Source organism: Anguilla anguilla, chromosome 5 (assembly GCF_013347855.1).
Source record: "Anguilla anguilla isolate fAngAng1 chromosome 5, fAngAng1.pri, whole genome shotgun sequence".
NCBI lineage: Eukaryota > Metazoa > Chordata > Actinopteri > Anguilliformes > Anguillidae > Anguilla > Anguilla anguilla.
The window spans coordinates 4,917,355-4,940,341 of NC_049205.1; the positions used below are offsets into that span (position 1 = coordinate 4,917,355).

The window sequence follows — 22,987 nt, forward strand, 5'->3', positions numbered from 1 at the left end:
ACAGAAAGGCACATTTTGCCGTCATTGGTCCGGCTCTGGCCTGATTCATTAAAGGCAGATTTTGTCTCTGGGCCGGCCCGTGCTCGTTTACCCAGAGCTGACCGTGTTCCTGAACCCGCGATGCAGGGGCTGCCTGGTTTTCGGGCACGCTATCCCGCTAACTCCCATTGCTCTTGAGAGGTAATTTGGGAGAGAGGGCCAAGATAACGAACTTCTCTGTAATGGCTGTTCCTTTTGCAGCGGTGTTGGTGTTTTTTTTTTTTGCAGCATAACAGAGCATAGCAGAGGCACGTGAGAGGATTGGATTTAATTGAGCGAAGCCAGATTCTTGGTGTCGTGGCGTGAGAAATTTTTCTCAGAAGATTCAGTTCTTGTGAAGGCTAGTGCAGACAGGGTTGGAAAATGGTAACCAGCCAGTAGGCCAAGAAACTACCTGAGATGGGGCATGGATCCTGAGATAGGCTATGGGACCCACCTGAGATGGGACATGGATCCTGAGATAGGCTATGGGACCCACCTGAGATGGGACATGGATCCTGAGATAGGCTATGGGACCCAACTGAGATGGGACATGGATCCTGAGATAGGCTATGGGACCCACCTGAGATGGGACATGGATCCTGAGATAGGCTATGGGACCCACCTGAGATGGGACATGGATCCTGAGATAGGCTATGGGACCCACCTGAGATGGGACATGGATCCTGAGATAGGCTATGGGACCCAACTGAGATGGGACATGGATCCTGAGATAGGCTATGGGACCCACCTGAGATGGGGCATGGAACTTACCTGAGATGGGACATGGAACTTACCTGAGATGGGGCATGGATACTGAGATAGGCTATGGGACCCACCTGAGATGGGGCATGGGATCTGCTGGTCCAATGTTGGGGCTGGAGGTTGGTTTTGGACGGTTCCCATGAACATCTTGGTTGGCATTTGGCGCACAGCCTTTTGCTGGTGATCCAACCTGAGTGAGCGATCACATTTTTTTTCACTTGTGACTAATGGCTTTCATAGCGTTCTCTACGCTGATTTTTAACCTCCTTCAATTATTATGAGCATGAGTTGAATAAAATGTGAATCTGCAGGGCTTTTATGTAACTGCAAATATAGCTGAGAAATGAGAACGTGGTTAAGACGTGTTTTTAATTAAGATGGAGCAATGGAGCTCTATTCAAGTTAAATCGACTGACAAGTCTTCCGAGTGCACGACCCTGCCTTGTTAAGTCAGTCTTGTGACGTCTGTGATTTACAAAGATTGTACCTTCGGGAAACACAACTCACAACTTTGGAGGGGGGGGGGGGGGGGCAAAAAAACAAAACACTGGAGTTAATGGCCCGGTGAAGTTTACACAACTCAGACAGGAAACAGACCCCTCCTGGAATTGTGTAATTTTGAGAAATACACTTCAGGGCAGAGAACAGACCCCACTGGATTAGTGTAATTCTTAGGAAATACACCTCAAACGGGGGAACGGAAACCCCCGGAATAGTGTGATTTTTGGGGAATATACCTGAGCCAGCAGACAGACCCCTGACCTGGTGCAGGAGGGGGTAGGCCGTTCCTCAGCGCTCACTCCTGATATGGTGTGGAAGCACCTTGGGGATAAAACTGCTCAGGTAAGCGGATAATCCTGGAGCCCCCAGGACATCCTCCCTTATCCCCAAACACCCCAGTGCTGCACTTGGCCTCTTAACGGGGGAGATTTGGGGGCGGGAGGGGAGGGGTGGGGGCTGGTTCCTCACCCCCTCCTTCCCACGCCCTGTTTGGCTCTTTCAGCTTTAACATGGGCGTCCATGAGAAAGGGTCCACTCTCAGTCTGTCTGGCTCCGGGTACGTCAGTGTACAGGTGTGACTCAACACCTTTTGAACGTCTGCAGACACGCCCCTTATTCCACGTTGCGGTCTTCCACCAGGAAATGACCCTGTGCACAAAAAGCCTACACATAGTAATGACAGCGTATCACAGCGCTGTTCAGTGTTGTGGTTTAGCCGTGATGCAGCGTTGGTGTATCAGAGCAGTTTGTTTGTGATGCAGTGTTGATGCATCAGAGAGATGTTGAGTGTTGCATTTTTTTTTTGTAATACAGCAGCAGTGTGTTAGTATTCTAGATATGTTGTGAAAACACAAATGCAGGACAAAAACACTATTTATATGTGTGTGTGTGTGTGAACCCCCATCAGCCTCTTCATCTCCTAAAGGGGGGGGGGGGGGGGTCGTCCAACACCCTTTCCTTTCCCCCTTATTAAACATGAAAGAAGCACTCGAGCTACATCATTATTTATCCTTAATGACACTGTGCTTTCCCTCCTCGTCTTGCCTGCTGAATTACCGATCAGCACATAACGCAGGACAGATGTGCTAAATACGGAAATACATATTCATCAAATACGCTGAGGGTTAAGGGAGCTAACGGAAAAGCAGTTCGATTTCATTTATCCAGACGATTGATTAAAAAAAACAGTGTCCAACTGCAGGCGATGTCAAATGGCACTTCTGTGGGCTTGTAGATTTTATTCAGATAAACAGACTTCAGTCGGAAATATACTGTGCGACCTGAGAACGATCTACCGGGATTTATAGAAATCTACAAATCATAATCGATGGTGACGGTGGTTATTATACATACACCACGACAATGTTAACGATCTCTGATCATTTTTCCAATTCTAGGCCTTAGGGTGATGTCCGGATGAAAAATCAAGCGTGTCAGACTTTTTGGACATCGTCCCTGCAGTTTGATCTGTGTTAGTGGTGAGATTTCAGCGTGATGAGAAGCGTAGCACGCGGGCAGTTTTGCCCGGCGCGCGGGTTTCCCGTCCAGTGAGGCAGCTTTAAAAAAAAAAAAACGAATCACAGCCTCACAGGTGAAAACAATCAAAGGCACAGCCGGCGTTTTCGGGGTTAGTTTGAAAAGGCACCGCGGGTCCGGCGAGCCACTGACTATGGCTCAAGAAACGAGTTTATGTATCTTATCGTAAAAATGGAAAAAGTTAGTTTAGACACCCCAGTCGACAATTTCGTCTGGTGGCTTTATTTATGGCCTGTGGACTTATTTTCAGAGGCGCCGGCTGGAGATATGTCTCTGGCCTGCAATAACTGCATACTAATCAAAACAATTGCGTGGAGGAAGGTGACCATCACCGTGGACCGCCGAGACGGGAAAGAAACTGCTGAAACAGAAACAGGACCGCATAAGTCCTCCGAAGGTTACCATGACGGCTGCAAAAAAGGACGCACCTGGAAATAGCGGCGACATTTTTGGTGAAAACTGGTAAGTAGATTTTAAATAAGTATACCGAAAGCAAATAACACCTCCTATGCGGAGTACCGCAGTAGTTCGTGTTCCCTGTACTCAATCAGCGTTTGTCTCAGGCTTAATATTAAATGCAAAGTGTTCGTTTTTTATTCACGCTGCTTGCCAAGTTCAGCGATCATCAAAACCAATGTACAAAACTGTTTATGAAAGGTAAAAAGTAACACTTGCATATATATTTGTAAGTAAGAGTAACAAGCCGGGTCTGAACTTCTTTCCCAATGCTATCGCTCCCAATTCCGTCCAATTAAAGATTTCCCAGTCAGACAGCGGCGGGGAATGAAGGATGTTTCTGGGGGGAAAGTACTCTTGGTTTAGTTTAGAGTTAAAGTGATGTCCTCCAACAAGAAGCAATTATCTTTTTTAACCGAAGGCAGGACATCATTTACGGCAACGGGCCGTGGCTGACAGCTCATTAATCTTGAGCAGGCCGCGCTTGTCTGACAGATGCTGTTGGTGGGAAATGAAGAGACCGAGAGAGACGAGCTAAAATAATACGAATGCGTCTCCCCAGTGACAACAACGCTTATGCTCACAATATACCCGTACCTGGAGCTGCTACTTCAAAATTTATTTATCAGGTGGAAATAGATGTGTTTTTTCCCCGCCATGAGCGATATTAAACACCGCTGTACTTGATCAAATTGACTTTTTTTTCTCGACTTTTCTTTCTTGTTTGTTGTGAGGTGCAAAACTTTACAGATGCAAACGATTATTTTACTGAAAGCACAGCCATAAATTATTACTCACCGGTGGGGAAAAAAATAATATTTATCTTCTTGCAATGACACTTAAATATGTGAAGCCCCTTGTGGAATGCATTTGCTTGGTCTTCTCCTTTTTTTTCTTTTTCATTTTGGTCAGATAAATATTTCAGTGTTTCAGTGCTGTGCGGCCTGTGGAGTAGGTGCACCGCTGTTATGGGTCACAGCTGGGTTGGTGTGCTCAGTGAGTAGGTGTAAGATAAACACAGCAAGTGTACACACGGTCGCTCTTCTGTTCCTCGCTCCCAGTGTGTGTCACACTGTGATTCAGGCCCACCGGGGGCCTTCGCTGTTGCATGAAGAAGTACTTTTTTTGGGGGTTTGTTTTTTTTTTTTAAGTTGGATTAGTTTTGTATTTTTTTAAGCCACATTGCCCCACTGAGCGCCCAAATGTTTCCACCCCCACCTCCCCCCCCTCTCCTCCCTCATCCCAGGACTTCAGTGAGTTGTGTTTAAAGAAGAAATAATCAGGCTGAATCAAGTAAACAGCTGGCACAGATAGATGAACACGTGTTTGGTTTGATGTGGTTTCAGGAAACCGGTTCGGCAGGTTTTTTTTTTTTGATGATTGATCGCAGGTTTATCTGAGGTTTATAACAAGTGAGCGAGAACAAAGTGTGTTTTAATCCACAGTGCCTTTAGCGTGTGTGTGTGTAAGTGTGTGATTACTCTATTAGAATTCTCTCAGGGTCATATTTTGGTGACAGGCACGCCTGGGTTCTAGCAGGTGGCCTGTGCAAAAGGAGTATACCTGGTTTGGCAGTTTCACTATCTGCTATGAGCCCATTCGTATCCACATGGACTGCTGCGATGCAGTAGGTGTGTGTTTCATTAAGACCATTCTCTTTTAAAAAAAAAAAAAAATACTACTGGCTACAGTCATAAAGTTGCTGAAACTCCAATGGAGGCCTTCATTTGCCATCGCCATGAGTTACCACCGGAGTTCCACAGCTGTGCCTTGACCGTGAATACAGAGCCCTCTGTCTGTGTCTAAGAGTGGGCGGAGTCTGGAGTCAGTGGGGTCTCCTGATTGGGTGAGATCTTGAGTGGTCGGGGAAATTAAGGACCCCAGACTTCATTACTAATGAGTTAAATGTTCTGCATATTACTGATCTGTTATTTATTTATTCATTTTTTTAAAAGAAACAGAAAAAGAATCCACGGAATATTAATTTGTATTTAATGTGCAGTATTGTTTTTGAATGGCAAGCTACCGACTAGTGGGGACTAGTGGGGGCTACCGACTAGTGGGGGATAAACAGAATTTGGATTTGGGAGAACACCTCCCCCTGACAGAGACTTCCCTCAGCAGTTTATTTGTGGTTTCTAACGTTCATGTGCAGCCCTTCTGAGCGGCCGATGGGCTCCTGAATTTATGGCCTCCACACGCGGGTACACAAACACGCACACTGATGACATCAGCAGCGAAGCCCTTTCAAGTCTTGGTTTTCTGAAATTGCTTCCAGCACCAGCTTTTAGGGATTGGGCGCCTTTCGTTGGTACCAGAGTTCGTCTTTTGGCCGATCTTCAAGCGCGTACTCGTGTTCTGGAAGCTTCTCAGTTTGCGAGACCCGTGGCAGATGGCCTCCGGTTTTATCAATGGAGAGAGACTCCTAACCACACATGTAAGTGTGTGTGCATGTGAATGTGCGTGCATGTGTGTGAGCATGTGTGTGTGCGTGCATGCGTGTAAGCAGCGTCCTGATGCACCATCTCTTCCAGGGTCCTTCCATCCCGTTTCAGTACAGGTTGCTGTACAGGTGTTGTCAGGTAACTGAGTTTAAAAAAAATATATATATATATTCCAGCCAACATGCATTATTTCCTTGATTAAATTAAAAGTGCAAAATAAGCGTGTAAGAACAGCGTGTGTGTTCTTGTGATGTTTACTTCAGTTCTTAAGCAAAGACGTCCTTTACAGTGAGTCCCTTATAGAGAAAGCAGTGGGGCAGCATTACCTGGTGAGAGTCGCCTGTAGATGTGGAAGCCAGATAGCATTCCCTGAGGCTTGTGTATGTTATTATCCAGCCTGTGGGATGGCTAATCAGCCCCTCTCTAATCAAATAACCTTAATTAATTTCACTTGCACGTTATTGAAATGAGTTTGAGCTGAGTGACACAGACGCGTAATCGTACGCGTCACAGGAGAGACTGCTGGGTTTGTCCCGCCGCTCGTCAGCACAGTCTGAGCACACACAGAGCATTTCTTCATTTCCGCTCCGAAATAATCTCCCGGTTTCCCGACAGCGCGTGACGCGATCGCTGCTGCTCGGACCCACCGAACGGGGGACGTTTCCCGGTAAAGACAGAAGGAAAGGGCACGGAGGCTTTGCTTTGACACTTGTCAAGGCAACGGACTCAGAGGGAGTATTTATTTGCTGTAGCCGAGCATGCGCTGAGATTCGATTGCTTTCATTTATCACAGCAGGAGGGCAGCGTGGGAGTGTTTCAGCGATGGGCGAACTGACAGAAAATCACGTGCGTTCACATTCTCACCGGCCAATCAGAAATTGGCATTTATTCACTGAGCCTGGCTGACCTGCAAATGGCAAACCGATCTCTCCACCCACTTAAACACAGACTTGGACTTAAACGAAGAAATGTTTTGCCAGGAAAGGAAGTTGTTGAGCAGTGTTGGGCACAATGATACACGGCGGCATCGTGTACAAGACTTTAAAGGGGCACAATTAATTATGAGACAAAAGATTATTGCTGAGAGCATGAGGCTACGCATCGTTGACAGTGAAATGAGGCCCTCGGGTGCGTCTCTGGGTTCGAATGAGATTCCTCCCTCCCAGTAAAACTGTGGCCCAACCCCTGGTACAGACTGCCCCCCCCCCGTTCAGAGAGAACGTCGGATGTCAGGGTTCAGTTGGCGGCGTTGGGGTGCGCCCCCTTGGGACGTTGTCGGGGAGATCGTGGAAGTCAGGTCGGCGCGGTAACCACTGACAGTCGGCCCTTGACTGCCCGGCCTGCTCTGCTGCCTGCCGCTGGCAGACCTCCAGGCTCACGTCCCATGGGGCTTCTGAGCCTGACCGCTGGGGTTCAGTCTCTGATTCCAGGGATGCGCCCCGCTTCTTCAACGGTCAGTTCCCATGGGTCGTGATGTCATCATGCAGGTGGGGCAGCAGTTGGACGCGCCAGCTCACTGACCAATAGCAGTGCTGGCTGTAACTTGGTCGGTCCAATCAGATTTCAGGAAATTCAAATGTTGCTGCTTCCCTTTCCAGATGCTTTAAGGGGACAGTGTTGGGGGGGGGGACAGTGTTGGGGGGGGTGGGGGTTGGGGGTGGGAGTTAACCACTATCAGTGCTTCTTCCTCTCCTGTCCCTGCAACACATCGCCCCTCTCCCGTCACACACAGGCCAGACCCTTCCTCCCTTTCTTTATCTCCCACCCAAAGGGGGGGGGACCGAGGAGGGGTCCGAGAGGCATGCCCGTCTGGCCCAGCTCCCAGCGAGCACTGTGACCGTCACCGCCTGGTACCTGCAGCGCCTGAGTGCACTATCACTGACCCCCTTTGCAGTGTAAAGGGCGTTAATATGTGGAAAAAAGGTGAACCCAGTGCGGTCCCATTAATGACGTCCGGGCACTAACGGTCCGATTTCAAGTCTGATTACAAGGGTGTACGACTCAACTTGTGCTTATGAATGTACAGGCATTCGTTTATTTGTTGGTTGTGAAAAGCGACAAAAAAAAACAAATTAGTGTAGAGCCAAGAGTAAGAGCAGCTGTCACAAACGGCTCTCTGCTTTCCTCAAAGTGAGATACAGGCCTTTGCCACTCTTTACTGGAGAACAGCTGCTCCCCTCAGGCTCTCTGCAAGCCTGTTAGCGACAGCACATATCTTCTGACTGTAAAAAAAAAAAGAAAAAACCATTGACCCCGGCGTTCCCTGCCCAGAGCAGTTACCGTTGGCAGCGCTCCGCGGCTAACGACAGCAATTTATTTAAACGAAACGGAGCCGTTATTACTGTTCAGTCGTTACCGTGGCGTCTGAGCGATTAAGCTGCTCTGAGGTGGCGGCCGCCGTCGTCGTCGGAGGAGGAGGGAGGCGGACGAAATTCTCCCCAAACAACTTTTTTTTTTCCCGTCACGGCCCAAAAAAACTAGCGGCTGAACTTCTGTGGCTGTTTGTGTGCGCCGAACTCAAACATAACCGTAGTTATGTTTAAAAAACAGTCACCGTACAAATAGTTTGAGGCAATCTTAATGTTGTGAATGGACTTTTGTACCCTTACACAACTAAACACTTTTCTGCAAATGATGTTATCTTATGTTTAAGGTGTATATATAACGTGTTTATAGTTTCTTTTTAAATTTTGTTTCCCCATTTCTAAAGGCCTTTGTTTTACTCTCAGTAGCGATTTTGATTCGCGGATAACAGAAGCACCGTTTGCCAGCGCGAGATGTGAATCTGTTCTTTAATAGGTTTTCCCATCCGTACTCTGGCCATATTTATTTTTTTATGGCGTCTGGCTGGCACCGCGAATATCGTCCGGCGTGTCTCCAGAGAAAAGAACGCCGCGGCGAGACGCTTAGTGAGGAGTTTGTACTTCAACGCGAGATCTTCACGGTGATGAAATCCTTCACACTAAAGTGGGACACCATTTTAAACTGCCGCCAGGCCCCCGGGCATTACCATGTTTGGCGATCCATAGCACTTCTGGACCTCCTAAAGTTAAAATGATCCCCCCCCATTTTGTGTGTTAAGGTTTAAACCTAAAGATTTTGGGGGGTGTCATCAAAAAATATGATGATGTGTTGCAAGGGTGTTTGTGTGGAAAGCTCCAGAGAAAGTTGAGCTGCGGTTGAGTTTTTGGAGAACATTTGGTGAAGTCAAACTCTGCAGGCTTGTTTGTTTTTTTTGTGTGTGTTGACATTGATAATTGACTTCAGAACCTCACGCGAGCATTTCTTCAGTCAGGAGAGAGCTCTCTGGCTCTTTTTGCGTACACAATATTGTGTCATAGAGGCACAGCTGTAAGGTACACTCCCTCCTTCCTGGTGTGTGTGTGTTTGTGTGTGTGTGTGTGTTTGTGAGGGGGAGGGGGGAGGGTGGGGTGGTGGGAGGATTAAGGGATTAAGACCGCCCCTTCAAAATTAGCAATCAGCTGAACATGAAAAAAAAGGAGTAACAAGGAGTTCAAGATGAGGGTGTTCTTTTGAAGCTCAGAGCCTGCCAAATGTAGCATATTGCATTTCATTAAATTATGATGTATTTGCAAATCTTCCAGAAGTAAAATTAGCAGTGCAATCGGTAGTCACACAGACTACTGGGAGTTTACCTCATGCACTTGTTATTGGGGGGTTCAGGCCTGGTGTTTGCTCTGTTTGATCTTTTTGCTCTGTCTCTTGCCTTGCCACCCTGTGAAGCGTGTTTGTGACAGTTTTCTGTAAAAAGCGCTATGCAAATAAAATTTAAGTGGGGGGGAAAAAAAAAAATTAATTAACATGTGGCCTGGTAGCATTGCACATGCTGTACTCCACAGATTGCAAGTTGTTGTTTTTTTCAAAGGTGTTGCCAATAATTTCCCACAAAAGCGGCACTTATTATTACAGTGCTAATTATTCGAACACACGGCCAAAACAGCAATAAACGTGCGGCCTTAGCTTATTTTTAATAGGAGCCAGAAATATGTTTTTAGAGTGAATGCAGTTTAAAAAAAAATAATGTCACCCTTGTGATGATTTAAAGAGCGGTTGTTAGAGGGGCAGGGAGAATTGCTTGAGGGTTGAAAGCGAACCGGAGCGATGCCTCCCTCACCGCCGAACCGCTTTTGTGGCGATCGCCGCCGATGCGCTGAGACAAAAGGGCCCCAGTTTCAGCCCCTAGGAGAAGCCGAAACAGACGGCCCCTTTGTTTTCGGGAGCTCGGCGGAGCTTGGCGGAGCTCGATAGCACGATAGCGCGCACACCTTGATCGCCCCAGCGGATGAGATCCGACACGTTTGATATCGTCGGCGCGGGCCTCTGCCAGCTGCTATTTTAAACCACCCCCCGGGGTGGGGTGGGGGGGGGGGGCAGTTCTGCCGTACAGAGGCTCTTTTGATACCTGCTATCTATTTTTAGTCATACTGAGCATCGTTTTTTTTTTTTTTTTTTTTTTTTTTTTTAAACCTGTTGTTGCAGCTCCTGGCGTTAAGTTATGACCGCTTTTATCTGATTGGTCCAATTGGAAATTGCGGTTATTAAGACGCGTGTCAGCGCTGGGAAATGGTCTCGTGTGTCGTCTCTCGTCAGTTTTCCACGCCAGGCCTTCGTCCAGTTACGGGTGTTTGAGCGCTGAACGAACCTCAGCGATGAGGCAGGGCGTGGCAGAGCCTGCACTGACTCTAGAGGCTTCGTCTGGATGTTCGTATGTGTCGCTGTAAAACTTTGGATATGCTTCTAATCGTTATTAGCTGTGGATATTATGAGATCACTATTCACTAAGCATATCATTATTAGTGATGGATACCTTTATTAACTTTATTAGCTGTGGGTATTTTCATGATCAGTATTAGCTAAGCATATCATTAGTAGTGGTGGATAACTTTCTTAACATTATTTGCTGTGGGAATTGTTGTAAGCATTATAAACTATGGGAATTGTTATGAACATAATTAGTTGCGGATATTATCATAATTATCTATGGATATCGTTTGGGGAAAGTACGACAAATAATTCAGTGCAGGCAGGTATGTGCTCCCCTCCACCCCCACCCCCCCACCCCCATAACTTTTCCACTTCAGGAGGAGGGAAAACAAACACTGTGACAACGCTATGCTGTTAGATACAGGGGAGCTTATCTGTGTTTATAGTACCTGTGTACAACTGGTGAGAGAAAATGCTTTAAAGGAACCATAAGCAAGTTGCGCGTGTGCGTGTGTGTGTGTACAGAGTCAGACAGAGAAAGAGAGAGACAGAGACAGAGAGAGAGATCAGGGGTGTGGTATTAAAAATATTGTCGCCACAGAATAAGCCTATTAAAAAAGTCTACTGCAATGGCTCTGTGGTTTCAGTGGAAAAGAAGTGACTGTTAAAGAGAAGTGAAATGTGCAGTGGGTGGGTGTGTGCTGTATAAACAGGGACGGCCCAAGATAGACGTGTGCCACAAAGATAGACGTGTGCTGCACTGAACATTATCAAATCAGAGAAAATGGGTGTGCCCACTACAATCGGGCTATCTGTTAACTAAACACTGAGCACGCCTCGCTGGGTAATGATTTAAGCAAACGGAGGGAGAAGTAAAAAAAAAAAAAAGCCTTATACCGTGTTTTCATTCCAGTCAGGACATAAATAATCTGTTATAATAAACTTAAATAATAAGTGCTTAATGTCTGTGAAGTGTATATTTGTGAAATTTTTTTTTTGGGGGGGGGGGGGGGGCGGGGAATATTTTGAGTTATTAATTCTCCCCTGGCAGAAGACTTCAGAGCACTGGACCCAGGGGCGGACTCTGATACAGACAAAGAAATTTCCCGTAAATATTTGATCAAAGGAATTGGACTGAATTGAAAATTCGAGCATCAGGGACATTTGCGTGAGCCTGTGTGTTTGAACTTTGTGTTATTTTCGAAGTCACCAAAAATTGAACTTTTTTTTTTTTTAATTTAAAGAGCGACTTTAAGGGCCGTGTCTGTTGTGGGCGGAGTTTTAGCACAGGGGCAGGACTCTCTCTCGGTGTCCCGGCTCTGACTGCAGGCCTGGTGGGACGGGCATCCCGTAAAGAGGCCGGGAGAGGGGGCCTGTGGTCCCCCCAGAGTGGGTGGGGTGGGTTGGGGTGGGGGGTGGGGGGTGGGGGCTGGAGGGCGGGGAGTCAGAACTAAATTTGTCAGCACAAACTGCGTTGCTGTGGCAAGGGTGGTTATGACGCTGCTACCATCTGCAAAATGCATTGGAGTTTACAATACCCATACTTAACCTCTTTCAGGACACGCACATGCACACGCACTCACCCACACACACAGAAACACATTGCACACACACACTCACTCACACGCACACGCACTCACCCACACACACAGAAACATATTACACACACACACTCACTCACACGCACACGCACTCACCCACACACACAAACATATTACACACACACACTCGCCCACACGCGCACACACACATTACACACACACTCACACACACACACACTCGCCCACACACGCACACACTCGCCCACACACGCACACACTCGCCCACACACGCACACACACTCACTCAGACACACACACACACACACTTACTCACGCATGCACGCACACTCACACACATTACACACACACACTCACTCACACACGCATGCACACTCACCCACATACACACACCCCCTCACACACACACACTTACTCACGCATGCACGCACACACACTCACCCACACGCTCACACACATTGCACGCACACTCACCCACATACACCCCCCCCCCCCACACACACACACACATATAATCATACAGACATGCATGCACACACATAATCACTCAACCGCACACAGGCTTTTATATAGACACAGGCACAGACACACATGCAAAACTCTCTCTCTCTCTCTCTTCCCCCTCTCCCTCCCTCCCTCTCTCTGTTTTGTTCCACAGCCTCCCGTTCATGTAATTTCCATCTCTGGAGTGTTGCTGCTGTTCACGGCTGTCTCTCTGCAGAGGGCCGTCCGCACGTCTCGCTGTACATGCAGCCCAGCTCTGCATACGGCTCTGTGAGATTAAAAGCAGTTCCTCACACTGGGATTCACTGCAGGTCTCTTTAATGCTGCAACAGATCCCAGGCGCTCCAGTTTCTGTCAGTCTTACAACGGCCCCTTCTGCTGCTGCCTCTGAGCAAACAGCTCTCACACTGCATAAACCCCGTTTTAAAAGGGGGTCCCCCCCTGCCTCACCTTGAAAAGGGGGCTCATCAGGCCAATCCACCCTCTGCTCTCCTGTGGTAATGCCCCCCCGCCCCCCCCCCCCCCACCTGGCACCTTGCCCCCTAGGACAGCACAGGTCTGTTCGGTGACACACCCACCTGTGCGTTTCGCTACACTTTGGGGGGGGGCGCTGCAGATCCAGCCGTGTCGGCCATTTTGTAGCCCCTGCTGATAATTTGCGGCCTGTAGTCCTTCTGCAACCACAGAGCATTTGAACTTTTTTTCCTTGGCTTAATTTTTCCCTCCATCTGAGAGGAATGACATCACGGCGGTGTGGGTTCTTAGCCGCAGTGCTGTGACTGTGCCTGATATTAATAAGATCACACTGCCGCTCACTTTGGGCAGAAAGGGGCTTTTGCAGACATCCTGGTGCTGGAACATGTCTCTGGCTCTCCATAAAAACAATAAATACATTTTAAAAAAAACCCTGCTCCTAGTCAGGGCCCTTCACAGAACACGAGTGTCCCTGACCTCTGACCTCTAGCTGAGAATTATGGGCCGTCCAGGACCACCCAAAGACCCGAAGGCCAGGCGTGGCCATGATCAACAAGCGGTATCAGGCTCCGTTCCCGTCTGATTACTGAGGAGGCATCTGGGCGCCAGCACATTATAGGCTGGCAAACATTTAAGGAATGCTGGGTAATGGTGGGGTGACCCATCTCCACGGAGACCGCGACTGGTGTTCTGACTCACTGTCGGGCCCCAAGTCAGGCCCCCCCCACCCCGGGGGTCAAAAGGTCATCAGTGGGGCAGAGATAAGAGCATGTTTGGCCAGCACAGTCACACACGAGATTACAGACCCAGAGGGTTTCGTTTTTAAATTCTGTTAACGTTTGAAGGTTTTAAAGTTTACGCTTTTGTTAACATGCCACACTCTCCTTCTGATGTGTGTCCACTGCAAAAGAACAACTGTGTAGCACCTCTTCTACCTAAGCCCAAAAAAACACAAACAAAGAATTTATGGCCGAACTATCACAGTTAAAAAGAATTAAACAAAGATCATTGCAGAGCATTCTAGGGATTCTTCAGGATGATTGAAGACTAGCTATCAGTCCTCAGGGTTCGTGGAGTGCTCTTACAAATATGTGTGAATAAATATCAGAGTTTAAAATGTAGCCGCCGCCTCACTGTTCTTTTTGTTTCAGTATAGATTAAATGTAAGACACTACCTTTGTACGCATGCATCCTCTCAAAAGCAACAGACGTGCTATCACTTTTTTTGCCACAATTTCGTTTTTACAAATACTCTGTTGAGCATGTTTTGTTTATTGAGTGGTTCAGGAAGAATGCTTGCGTTGTTTAACGTTGCGCTCGAGGATTGCGAATCGCGAGCTTTGCCTATCAGCTCCGGTGTGGTGACACAGAGGGTTCTTCATTAGAGTTTGTGAGGAGAGAGGTCTCCTCCTATAGCGAAACCACAGACTCTCTTTACAGTTCCTCTGCTCCCTGCACGGAGTTCCTTCATCCCGACTGCCTGTAACTGCGCCGAATTATGATTAATTAGTGGTCGGAAAAAAAAAATAAAATAGAGACCGAGTGGCTTTTCTGAAGATCGTACTGTACGTTTCCACTGAAAGGGAAAACAGAATGGCGTGAGTTTCAGAAGCACAGCACTGCTACGTTCGGTGCGTTCGGGTCTGAATGTCGTCCAGCGTCGTATGGAACATTCCATATGGAAGGAAAGCTGACATGTATAAACACACACACACACACACACACACATTCATTCTGGCTAGTGCCACGGCAAGGTCAGACAGAATAAATCTGGTTGTCCGACTGAGGCATAATTGTTTAATTTCAAATACAGTGTGCTGGAGTTATGGAGCCAAGGCAACAAAAATTGTGTCTCTGTCCCTGTACAGGCCAATAAAGCCCATAAACATCTGAACATAAACCTTGTGATATTTTTCAAGGGAGTGTTTTACCTACTTTCTATAATTTTGACGCTTTATTTTTAAGTAGTGGGTATTTTTAGGCAGTGGTTGAGCGAAGCCTTGTTTTTCCATTGCGTAAAATGTACCACTGGGGAAATATTTGTTTTGAAGTCTGCCCCAGCGCTTGGACTGCATTCTTTAAATACCCTGTCGAAGATCTGTCTGTTGTGACAGGGGGTACATTTGAAATGCGAGGTTCCACTCTACTCCCTGCAATCCTAGTAGCCAATTTCACCGAGTGACAAAATGGGGGAACGGTCCTGCTGGCCCTGAGGGGGAGCGTTCGAACCCTGGACTCGAGGAGCAGGTTTATTTAACCTACTGTTCCAGGTATGCTCTCCTCAGATGTGATAAACAGTAGATACTTTTTAAAAAATGTAAACGGAGCCGATGGCCGCCTCGGTAGCGACGCTCGCTGTGTAAACACGCGCACAGCACATTTGCATGCGGACCCTCACGGATGAAACGAGCGAGCTTTCTCGTGTTTATCGCCGACGCTGGTTTCGTACGAAGGCGCGGCCCTCTCGTCCTCCTGACAGGACACAGACGCCCGGGGGGAGAGAGAGAGAGAGGGGGCTGGCAGTCAGACAGGGCGACCCAGTCTGCAGGAACATCGACGGGGAAAAGAGAGTCCTGCCAGGTCTTCAGCCTCGTCGTCAGAATCCGATCAAATCAGTGTTATTTGTACGCCATCTTTTTTTTTTTTTTACAGAGAACTGTCACAAAGGCGCCTTATGGAGCAACTGCAGGGAAAAACTGGATAAAAACCAGGCCTGAACCACCCAAAAAGCAAGCAAGTGAGGTTTATAATAAAAAAATTAAAAAAACTCCCCAGTGGGGAAAAAAAACACTCGAGCAGTGGTAAGAAAAAAACTCCCCGATGAGAAGAAATCTTGGGTGGATTTCTTACTATTGGTGAGTTTTCTCTCCTTAGAGAGAGCAGTCCTGTGCACCTATAGGCACTAAGGCCTATAGCCTACAGAGAGCAGCCCTGGGTACCTATAGCTGCTCCTTACAAAGAGCACTCCTGTGCACCTATAGGTGCTCCTTACAAAGAGCTCACCTGCGTACCTATAGCTGCTCCTTACAAAGAGCTCACCTGTGCACCTATAGCTGCTCCTTACAAAGAGCTCACCTGCGTACCTATAGCTGCTCCTTACAAAGAGCTCACCTGTGCACCTATAGCTGCTCCTTACAAAGAGCTCACCTGTGTACCTATAGCTGCTCCTTACAAAGAGCTCACCTGTGCACCTATAGCTGCTAAGGCCTATAGCCTACAGAGAGCAGTGACTGCCTGTAGTCTACAGAGTGCAGCCCTGGGTACCTATGACTGCTCCTTACAGAGAGCAATCCTTAGCGTTGTTTCTTTAGCGAAGACAATCCTGAAAGGTTAGCGGTGGTGTGCTCTGTGCTGTGAGTAAACAGGACAGGCAGTTCAGACGGTGAAAATGAGCAAACAGAGGGAAGGCGTGTCTCGGAACGAGCTCGAGAGGTCGGTGGAGAGCGTCTCTCTGTTCCTGAACGGGTTCGCCTGGAAGGTTTGTTCGGTCGTGTGTCACCAACCTGTCTCCCCAAAGCCCAAAAAACTGCCCGGTCCCACACAAAGTCTCTCTGTTTCTGGGATTCCCTATATTTACCAGATTTACGGATTTTGGCGGGGGGGGGGGGGGGGGGCTGTTTACCTTCAGTTTTATTGGCAAACAGGGTTCCCAGTGTCCATTGGCCACGGTTGTGAAATCACAGTAAAAAATGTCCAGTGTTAATTCAGCTCTAAACAGAGTACATTTGAGTCCAACCTGGGAGTTTATTTAGCTCATTTTATCGCGATGGAGCTGAATTTGTGTGACGCAGATACAGTACATTGGAAATGTTACTTTTCAGGAGTTTGGAAGATGTTAGAGTAATTTAGAGCCTGCTCTTGCCTCGATTTATCACCAGTGAAGATTATGTATTTTATCATCTGCGTTCCAAATTAATCTGGTTCTGATACATCATAACGCATGTATACATTCGAAATGGATAAGCCGTTATTAACCAGAATACAGACCAGGCAGAGATTTTTCGGTCAGAGGTTTTTAATTGTGGAGAGGGTGACGCTGACCCACCCACTTCCCGCTCCCTGATAGTGTTTCCGGATAAGACCAGGCCTAAGAGAAGTACAGCTTTGTGCCTCGTCACCTGTTACACAGCGCTTATCTTTCCGATTAAGCGCTGTTCGGTTATCACCGAGTGCACCGAGAAGGAAAAGGACACTCGCTTTCTGCAACTCCGGATCTAGAAAAATAATAAACGAAAAAAGCCCCCCCCCCCGTTTTACCTTGAGAGCCGGGCCATTAAGCCTGGCCTTGAACAAGAGGGGGGGGCTCAGGGTGTCCGAGTGCCAAAACGCGAGGCTAACAGGGAATTTATTACAGGCATTTAGCTTACACATCTTTTTACACAGCATTTAAATAGCATCCATTTATACAGCTGGATGTATACTGAAGCAATGCAGGTTAAGTACCTGGCTCAAGCATACAATGGCAGTGTCCTACCCTGGGACCTTTAGGTTACAAGACCCGCTCCTTACCCAATATCCTACACTGTCGCCTTTTAGCTTACACATCTTTTTACACAGCATTTAAATAGCATCCATTCATACAGCTGGATGTATACTGAAGCAATGCAGGTTAAGTACCTTGCTCAAGAGTACAATGGCAGGGGAATCATACCTGTGACCTTTAGGTTACACAACCAGCTCCTTTACCCATCATGCTACGCTGCCGCCCTGATTTTTTGGCACCCTTGATGGGAGCGGAGGGAGCGGGTGTAAAATGGCGGGAACGCCGCGGCTCAGTCGGGGGTGGGGGGGGCCGGAGGCGGGGGCCGCATTCCTGCATTGCGGCCAACCGCCTGGCAAACCGGGGTGGGAGCCCCGAACACACAGGAGGCGCGTTTACGCCCGTCCCGTCCCCTCCCGTCATGTCCCGTCCCCCCATACACCCCCGTAGGCCTGAAAGGCCCATAGATCGCCCCAGAGAGGCAGAGCTTCCGAATACAGAGGGGCGCTTTTTCCTCAGGGGGAAAAACAAATTAGTAAAAAAAAATATATATATAATTTTTTTAATTTTTTCAATGCACTGAGAGGTTAAGACTGCTTGTGTTGCGAGATCGGTTTTAAATTGCGCTCATCCCATTGTTTATGTAAACTGTCTTTTTTATTTATTTTTTATTTTGCTTTCTCACATCGTGATTAAAGTGCCGTGCGATCATTAATCTGGCCGCAGAACAGAAAGGATCGTCTCTGGCGCGCTGTCACGGCAACGCAGATCTCTGAGAGAGCTCAGGAGCTCTGTAGCGCATTCATCTAACGCCATCAACTTTTCCGCTCGCTGAACGCTGACCTTAAATATTTACAGCGCTTGGCAGTGCCCCGGCCCAGGTATCTGGGACTTTACCCAGAGCGCTCCTGTCCCGCAGGGCCCTGGAAGCTTCTCTTCGATGAGAAGAATGCAGCCTTATTCACGACGGTAGCCAGCAAGACATGGATGTGGCCTGTGGAACATTTTGCCTGCTTTGGGTGTCCAGGAGAAAAGATGCCCTGCTTTTAATTTTGCGAACGGATTCTCAGAAATTCATAAAAAAAGGATTTGTGCATTGTGTTATTCGCACACTGGCTGCTGTCAGCGATTATGTTTTTCATTTCTGTCTGCATAACCGTTTTTGAATTATGAAAGCTTGTACCCCAGTCATTTTTATCATTAAATCCTTTATTGTCTCTAAAGGTTTGTCTGCACAGGAAACGGTGAGGTGGAAGTAGGGTGTGCCAACAGCCCGTTCCTTCACAAACGGGACAAAGCATGATCTGTGTGCATTTTCGTTTTTTTGCGCTAGTTGTATCTGGCAGGCACTAGTCATTCTCCCCTTAACCCTTTGAAGATTAGGTTTTTTGGAATGTTTTTTTTCTTTCTTTTAGTCGGTGTTCTAGAACTCTATTGTTTTCCACTACCAGCAGTGATTGTTACATCGGCATTAGAATGTTCAGTTAATAAAACATTCTGATCACGTATTTGTGATCTCACAATTTGAAGGGTTAAATATACCCGCGGGGCCTGTCCTTCGGTCTCAGCTCATGCCCACCCCTCCTCTTCGATCCCGTTAGAATCCTGCTGCTCCAGTCGTTTACTGGGACTGTCTGGGTGCGTGCAGTCCCTCCACAGCCACAGCTCTAAGAACTCACCTTTGACCTTTATCTCCATTGGCGTCCTGGTATTGACGGAGACTAAAGGACTTCTAATTGGCTGATGCCGGCTAACCCAAACTGGGAAGTGCCCCACGGGCCCGTCAGTGGTCTTGGTCACAAAGCCACGCTTAATCAGATTTGTTAAACCCCCAACACTTGTCTTTAAGGCAATTAATCCAGTTTACGTCTCAGCAACCATAATAAACTGCCAAAATGTGAAACCTCCTCTGCGAGTCAGCATTTTATTTTACTTTCCCGGTGTTTTTTTTTTCTTTCTTCCCCCAGACACGTTTGACTGTGAAGCCTTTTGATTTTCCTCACCAGGTTTAATGAGTCTCGTCCCACCGGGGTCTGAACTGGCTCTGCAGTTAGAGAGAGAGCAGAGACTGTAATGAGATAAACGTCTGAGCACAAACAGGCTTTTAGTGATCATTACGGGATTATGGTTCCACTAGACGTTCAGGCTATTAGATTGTGGGGGTTTGGCACTAGGTGTTTAGATTGCTTGATGTCTGGGCATTGACACGGTATCTGTGATTTGATTGATGTCAGCACGATGGAACTGCGTGGATTGGATGTGTGTTCGTGAAGGTTTGAACGTTGGTGCAGAGAATTTCAGTTGACAGATTCTGAGATGTTGGTACAGAGATTGAGTCGGTTGATGTTGATGTGTGTGTGTGCAGGGTGTTTCAGCTGTATTGTCATTAAGTGCTGGGTTACTAATGCCTGACTCTGCGAGGGAATAAAGATGTCTGCTCGCTTACTAATGCCTGAATCTGAGAGGGAATTAAGATGTCTGAGCTGGGATACTAATGCCTGATTCTGAGCGGAAATAATGACGTCTGTGCTCGGTTACTAATGCCTGACTCTGCGAGTGAATAAATGTGTCTGTGTTCAATTGCTAATCCCTGATTCTCAGAGGGAAGAAAGATGTCTGCTCGCATACTAATGCCTGATTCTGAAAGGGAATAAAGATGTCAATGCTTAGTTACTTATTCCTGATTTTGAGAGGGAATTAAGATGTCAGTGCTCGGTTACTAATGCCTGATTCTGAGAGGGAATTTAAATGTCTGTGCTCGTTTATGAATGCCTGATTCTGGGAGGGAATTAAGATGTCTGTGCTGAGTTACTAATGCCTGATTCTCGGAGGGAATAAAGATGTCAGTGCTCCTTTACGAATGCCTGATTCTCAGAGAGAATATAGATGTCAGTGCTCGCTTACTAATGCCTGATTCTGAGAGGGAATAAAGATGTCAGTACTCGCTTACGAATGCCTGATTCTGAGAGGGAATAAAGGTGTCTGTGCTCAATTACTAATGCCTTGGAGAGCTACTAAAGGCGCTCCTGCCCTGTATCGGGCTAGCGCTGTGCTAAGAGGGTAATCGTATCGCTGTCAGCGGGCTGGGCTTCGCACCCCGGTGTTAAAGGAGCGCGGTTCTGGAGAAAGATGTGTATTACTGTGGTCCTGACAGGGCCATTGAGCCGAGCTGTGTGTCGCCTACCAGAGTCCCCCCCTCTCATTGCCCCCCCCCCCCCCCCCCCCGGCATTCCGAGCGCACGGCGGGAATGCGGGAAGCGGCGCTTTTCTCCCGGCGCAGCGGGAACGCCGATGGAGAGGTGCGATATCGGCCCGCTCAGCCGCCGCGGATTTAGGGATTAAGGGCCCGGGATGAAGCAGCGGTTTTAGCTCCCTGCGCGGATAAACGGGCGGGGGCGGGGGGTGGGGGGGGCGTGGGGGGTGGGGCGTGGGGGGTGGAGGAGGAGGAGGGGGAGGAGGAGGAGGAGGGATTGTCCCCAGCACTAATGTGAGAAGCAGGAGAACGGACTGTGTGAGTCAGGGAAGGATGCTGTGGCTCCTGCCCCCAGACACACGCGATTCCTCAATAACTCGGCAAATCTTAAATGAATCAGTAAATGAATGAAGACGTGCTCTCCACTGTATTGCTGTTGTCACTCTCTCTCTCACGCACACACAGACACAGAGACACACACTCTCTCTCTCTCCCACATACGCATGCACACACACACACAGGTGGTGCAGTTGGTGTTCAGGCTGCCAGCTGGAGAGTGAGTGAGCGTTTGACCCCCCCCCCACCCCGTGCCCCCCCCCCCCACCCCGTCCTTCTCCCCCAGGCCCTGTCGTTGGCAGAGTCTCTCTCTGAGTTCTAATTCACTTTAGCTCAGCGATTCGCTGACATCTCCCGCTGCTCAGCCAGGGCCATCTGCTTCCCCATTGGTTGTGCAGGGGGACGTGAGACTCGGGTTAAAGCACAGCGTTACGGGGACCGGGGACGGCCCCCCTGCTCCATCCGTACCCCCAGTTTTCGCTGGGGTACGGGGAGGGGGGGGGTTTGGAGTGCGGCTTGGTTTGTTAATCCGCAGGCTAAACAAACTGAGACCCGGCCTCTCCGCTGTGATCCGGGTTCGGGGGACACGAGTCACGGCCGGCCGCTGGCGGGCAAACAATCCGGCCGGGCCCAGCGCTGTGCCGAGGGGCACGCCCAGCCCCCCGGCCGGCCTGAGAACCGCGCGGCGGGACAATGCGCCGGGGCTCTTCATGAACCCCTCGAACGCTCCCTGACCCCTCGTCCCGGGCCCCTCTCCGCCCGCGCTCTGTTTGCTCAGCGAGAGCCCGGCTCCAAGACGAGGGGCCCCTCTGGTGAATGCCGTCTCCCCAGGAGAGAGCGGGAGAGGGAGAGGGAGGGAGAATGAGAGAGGGAGAGGGAGAGAGCGAGAGAGAACGAGAGAGAGAGAGAGGGAGCGGGCGGGCAGGGCGGGGGGGGCCTCATGTTTGCCGTCCACTGAGCTCAAGTACCAGGGATACCAAACACATTCTAGCCAGCTAGTGCTGCTTTCAATGGAAAAGGCATTTGAGTTTTTACATGAATGTGCATACATGTCTGTGTGTGTGTGTGCGCTTGTGTGTATGTATGTATGTGTGTGTGTGTGTGTGTACATAGTTACTTATTTTTAGTGAAAATAGAAAAAATGTGAAGAAAATGAATGTATGATTACATCTAAGGTTCAGAAAAAGAGAGCGCTATCCTATTCCAGCGTTGTGTGTCCCTCGAGAGCAGTAATGAAACATAAAGCATCAAATATAAATGAGCTGTCTAACACGAAATGCGCACCTCGCGAGCAATATCTAGACACATAACGTCCTATTTTTAACCTGCCGCAGTAACGAAGCTTTCCGTCCGCGGTTAGCGATTAGCCTTTGAGTTGGCGCTCCTACAGAATCCCTCATTAGCCGACTGCAGGGCTGAGCATTGTTAGATGTAACTGTGCTGGTGTTACATGTGGGAATGTAGGATTAGAAATGCATATATGCACTGTGATGCATTATACACCATACATTATAAAAAGGTAATTATTTTTTTGACTTTTGACGGTATTATGCAATGAAGTGAAAAGCGATGATGTAATGGCCTCTTGCTTGACTAGGATTAGGGCTATTGGAGAAACTGGCTTGCCCCTGTCTACGGGCAGGAGTGTAGTATGATGGGTAAGGAACCGGTCTTGTAACCTAAAGGTCACAGGTTCGATTCCTAGTGTAGGTCACTGCCGTTGTACCCTTGAGCAAGGTGCCTAACCTGCATTGCTTCAGTATATATCCAGCTGTATAAATGGATGCAGTGTAAATGCTGTAATGCTGTAAAAGCTTGAAGCCTCTGCTTTTGAGCACCGAGCTCCATAGTGTGTCGAGGTACAGTGTGCGGTGCTGCTCTGAGCTTCTGATCCAGGAAGAGGAAAGTCGAGGGTCCAGGTGCGGCGGGGTGGAGGTCTTGGTGTCCGGCCAGTCGTTAGATGCATTTCAGCAAAGCGTGGCGCTGCAAATTTGCT

At 48.3% G+C, this 22,987-nt stretch overlaps 1 protein-coding gene across 1 annotated transcript in view; it reads left to right on the forward strand.

Moving 5' to 3' along the window:
• Window positions 1-2,899: 2,899 nt before the first annotated feature.
• Window positions 2,900-22,987, forward strand: part of LOC118227645 — a 73,758-nt gene continuing 53,670 nt past the window's right edge. Inside the window, exon 1 of the mRNA XM_035418360.1 lies at window positions 2,900-3,282. The gene's annotated coding sequence lies outside the window, so the exon portion shown is untranslated. The remainder of the gene's footprint in view (window positions 3,283-22,987) is intronic.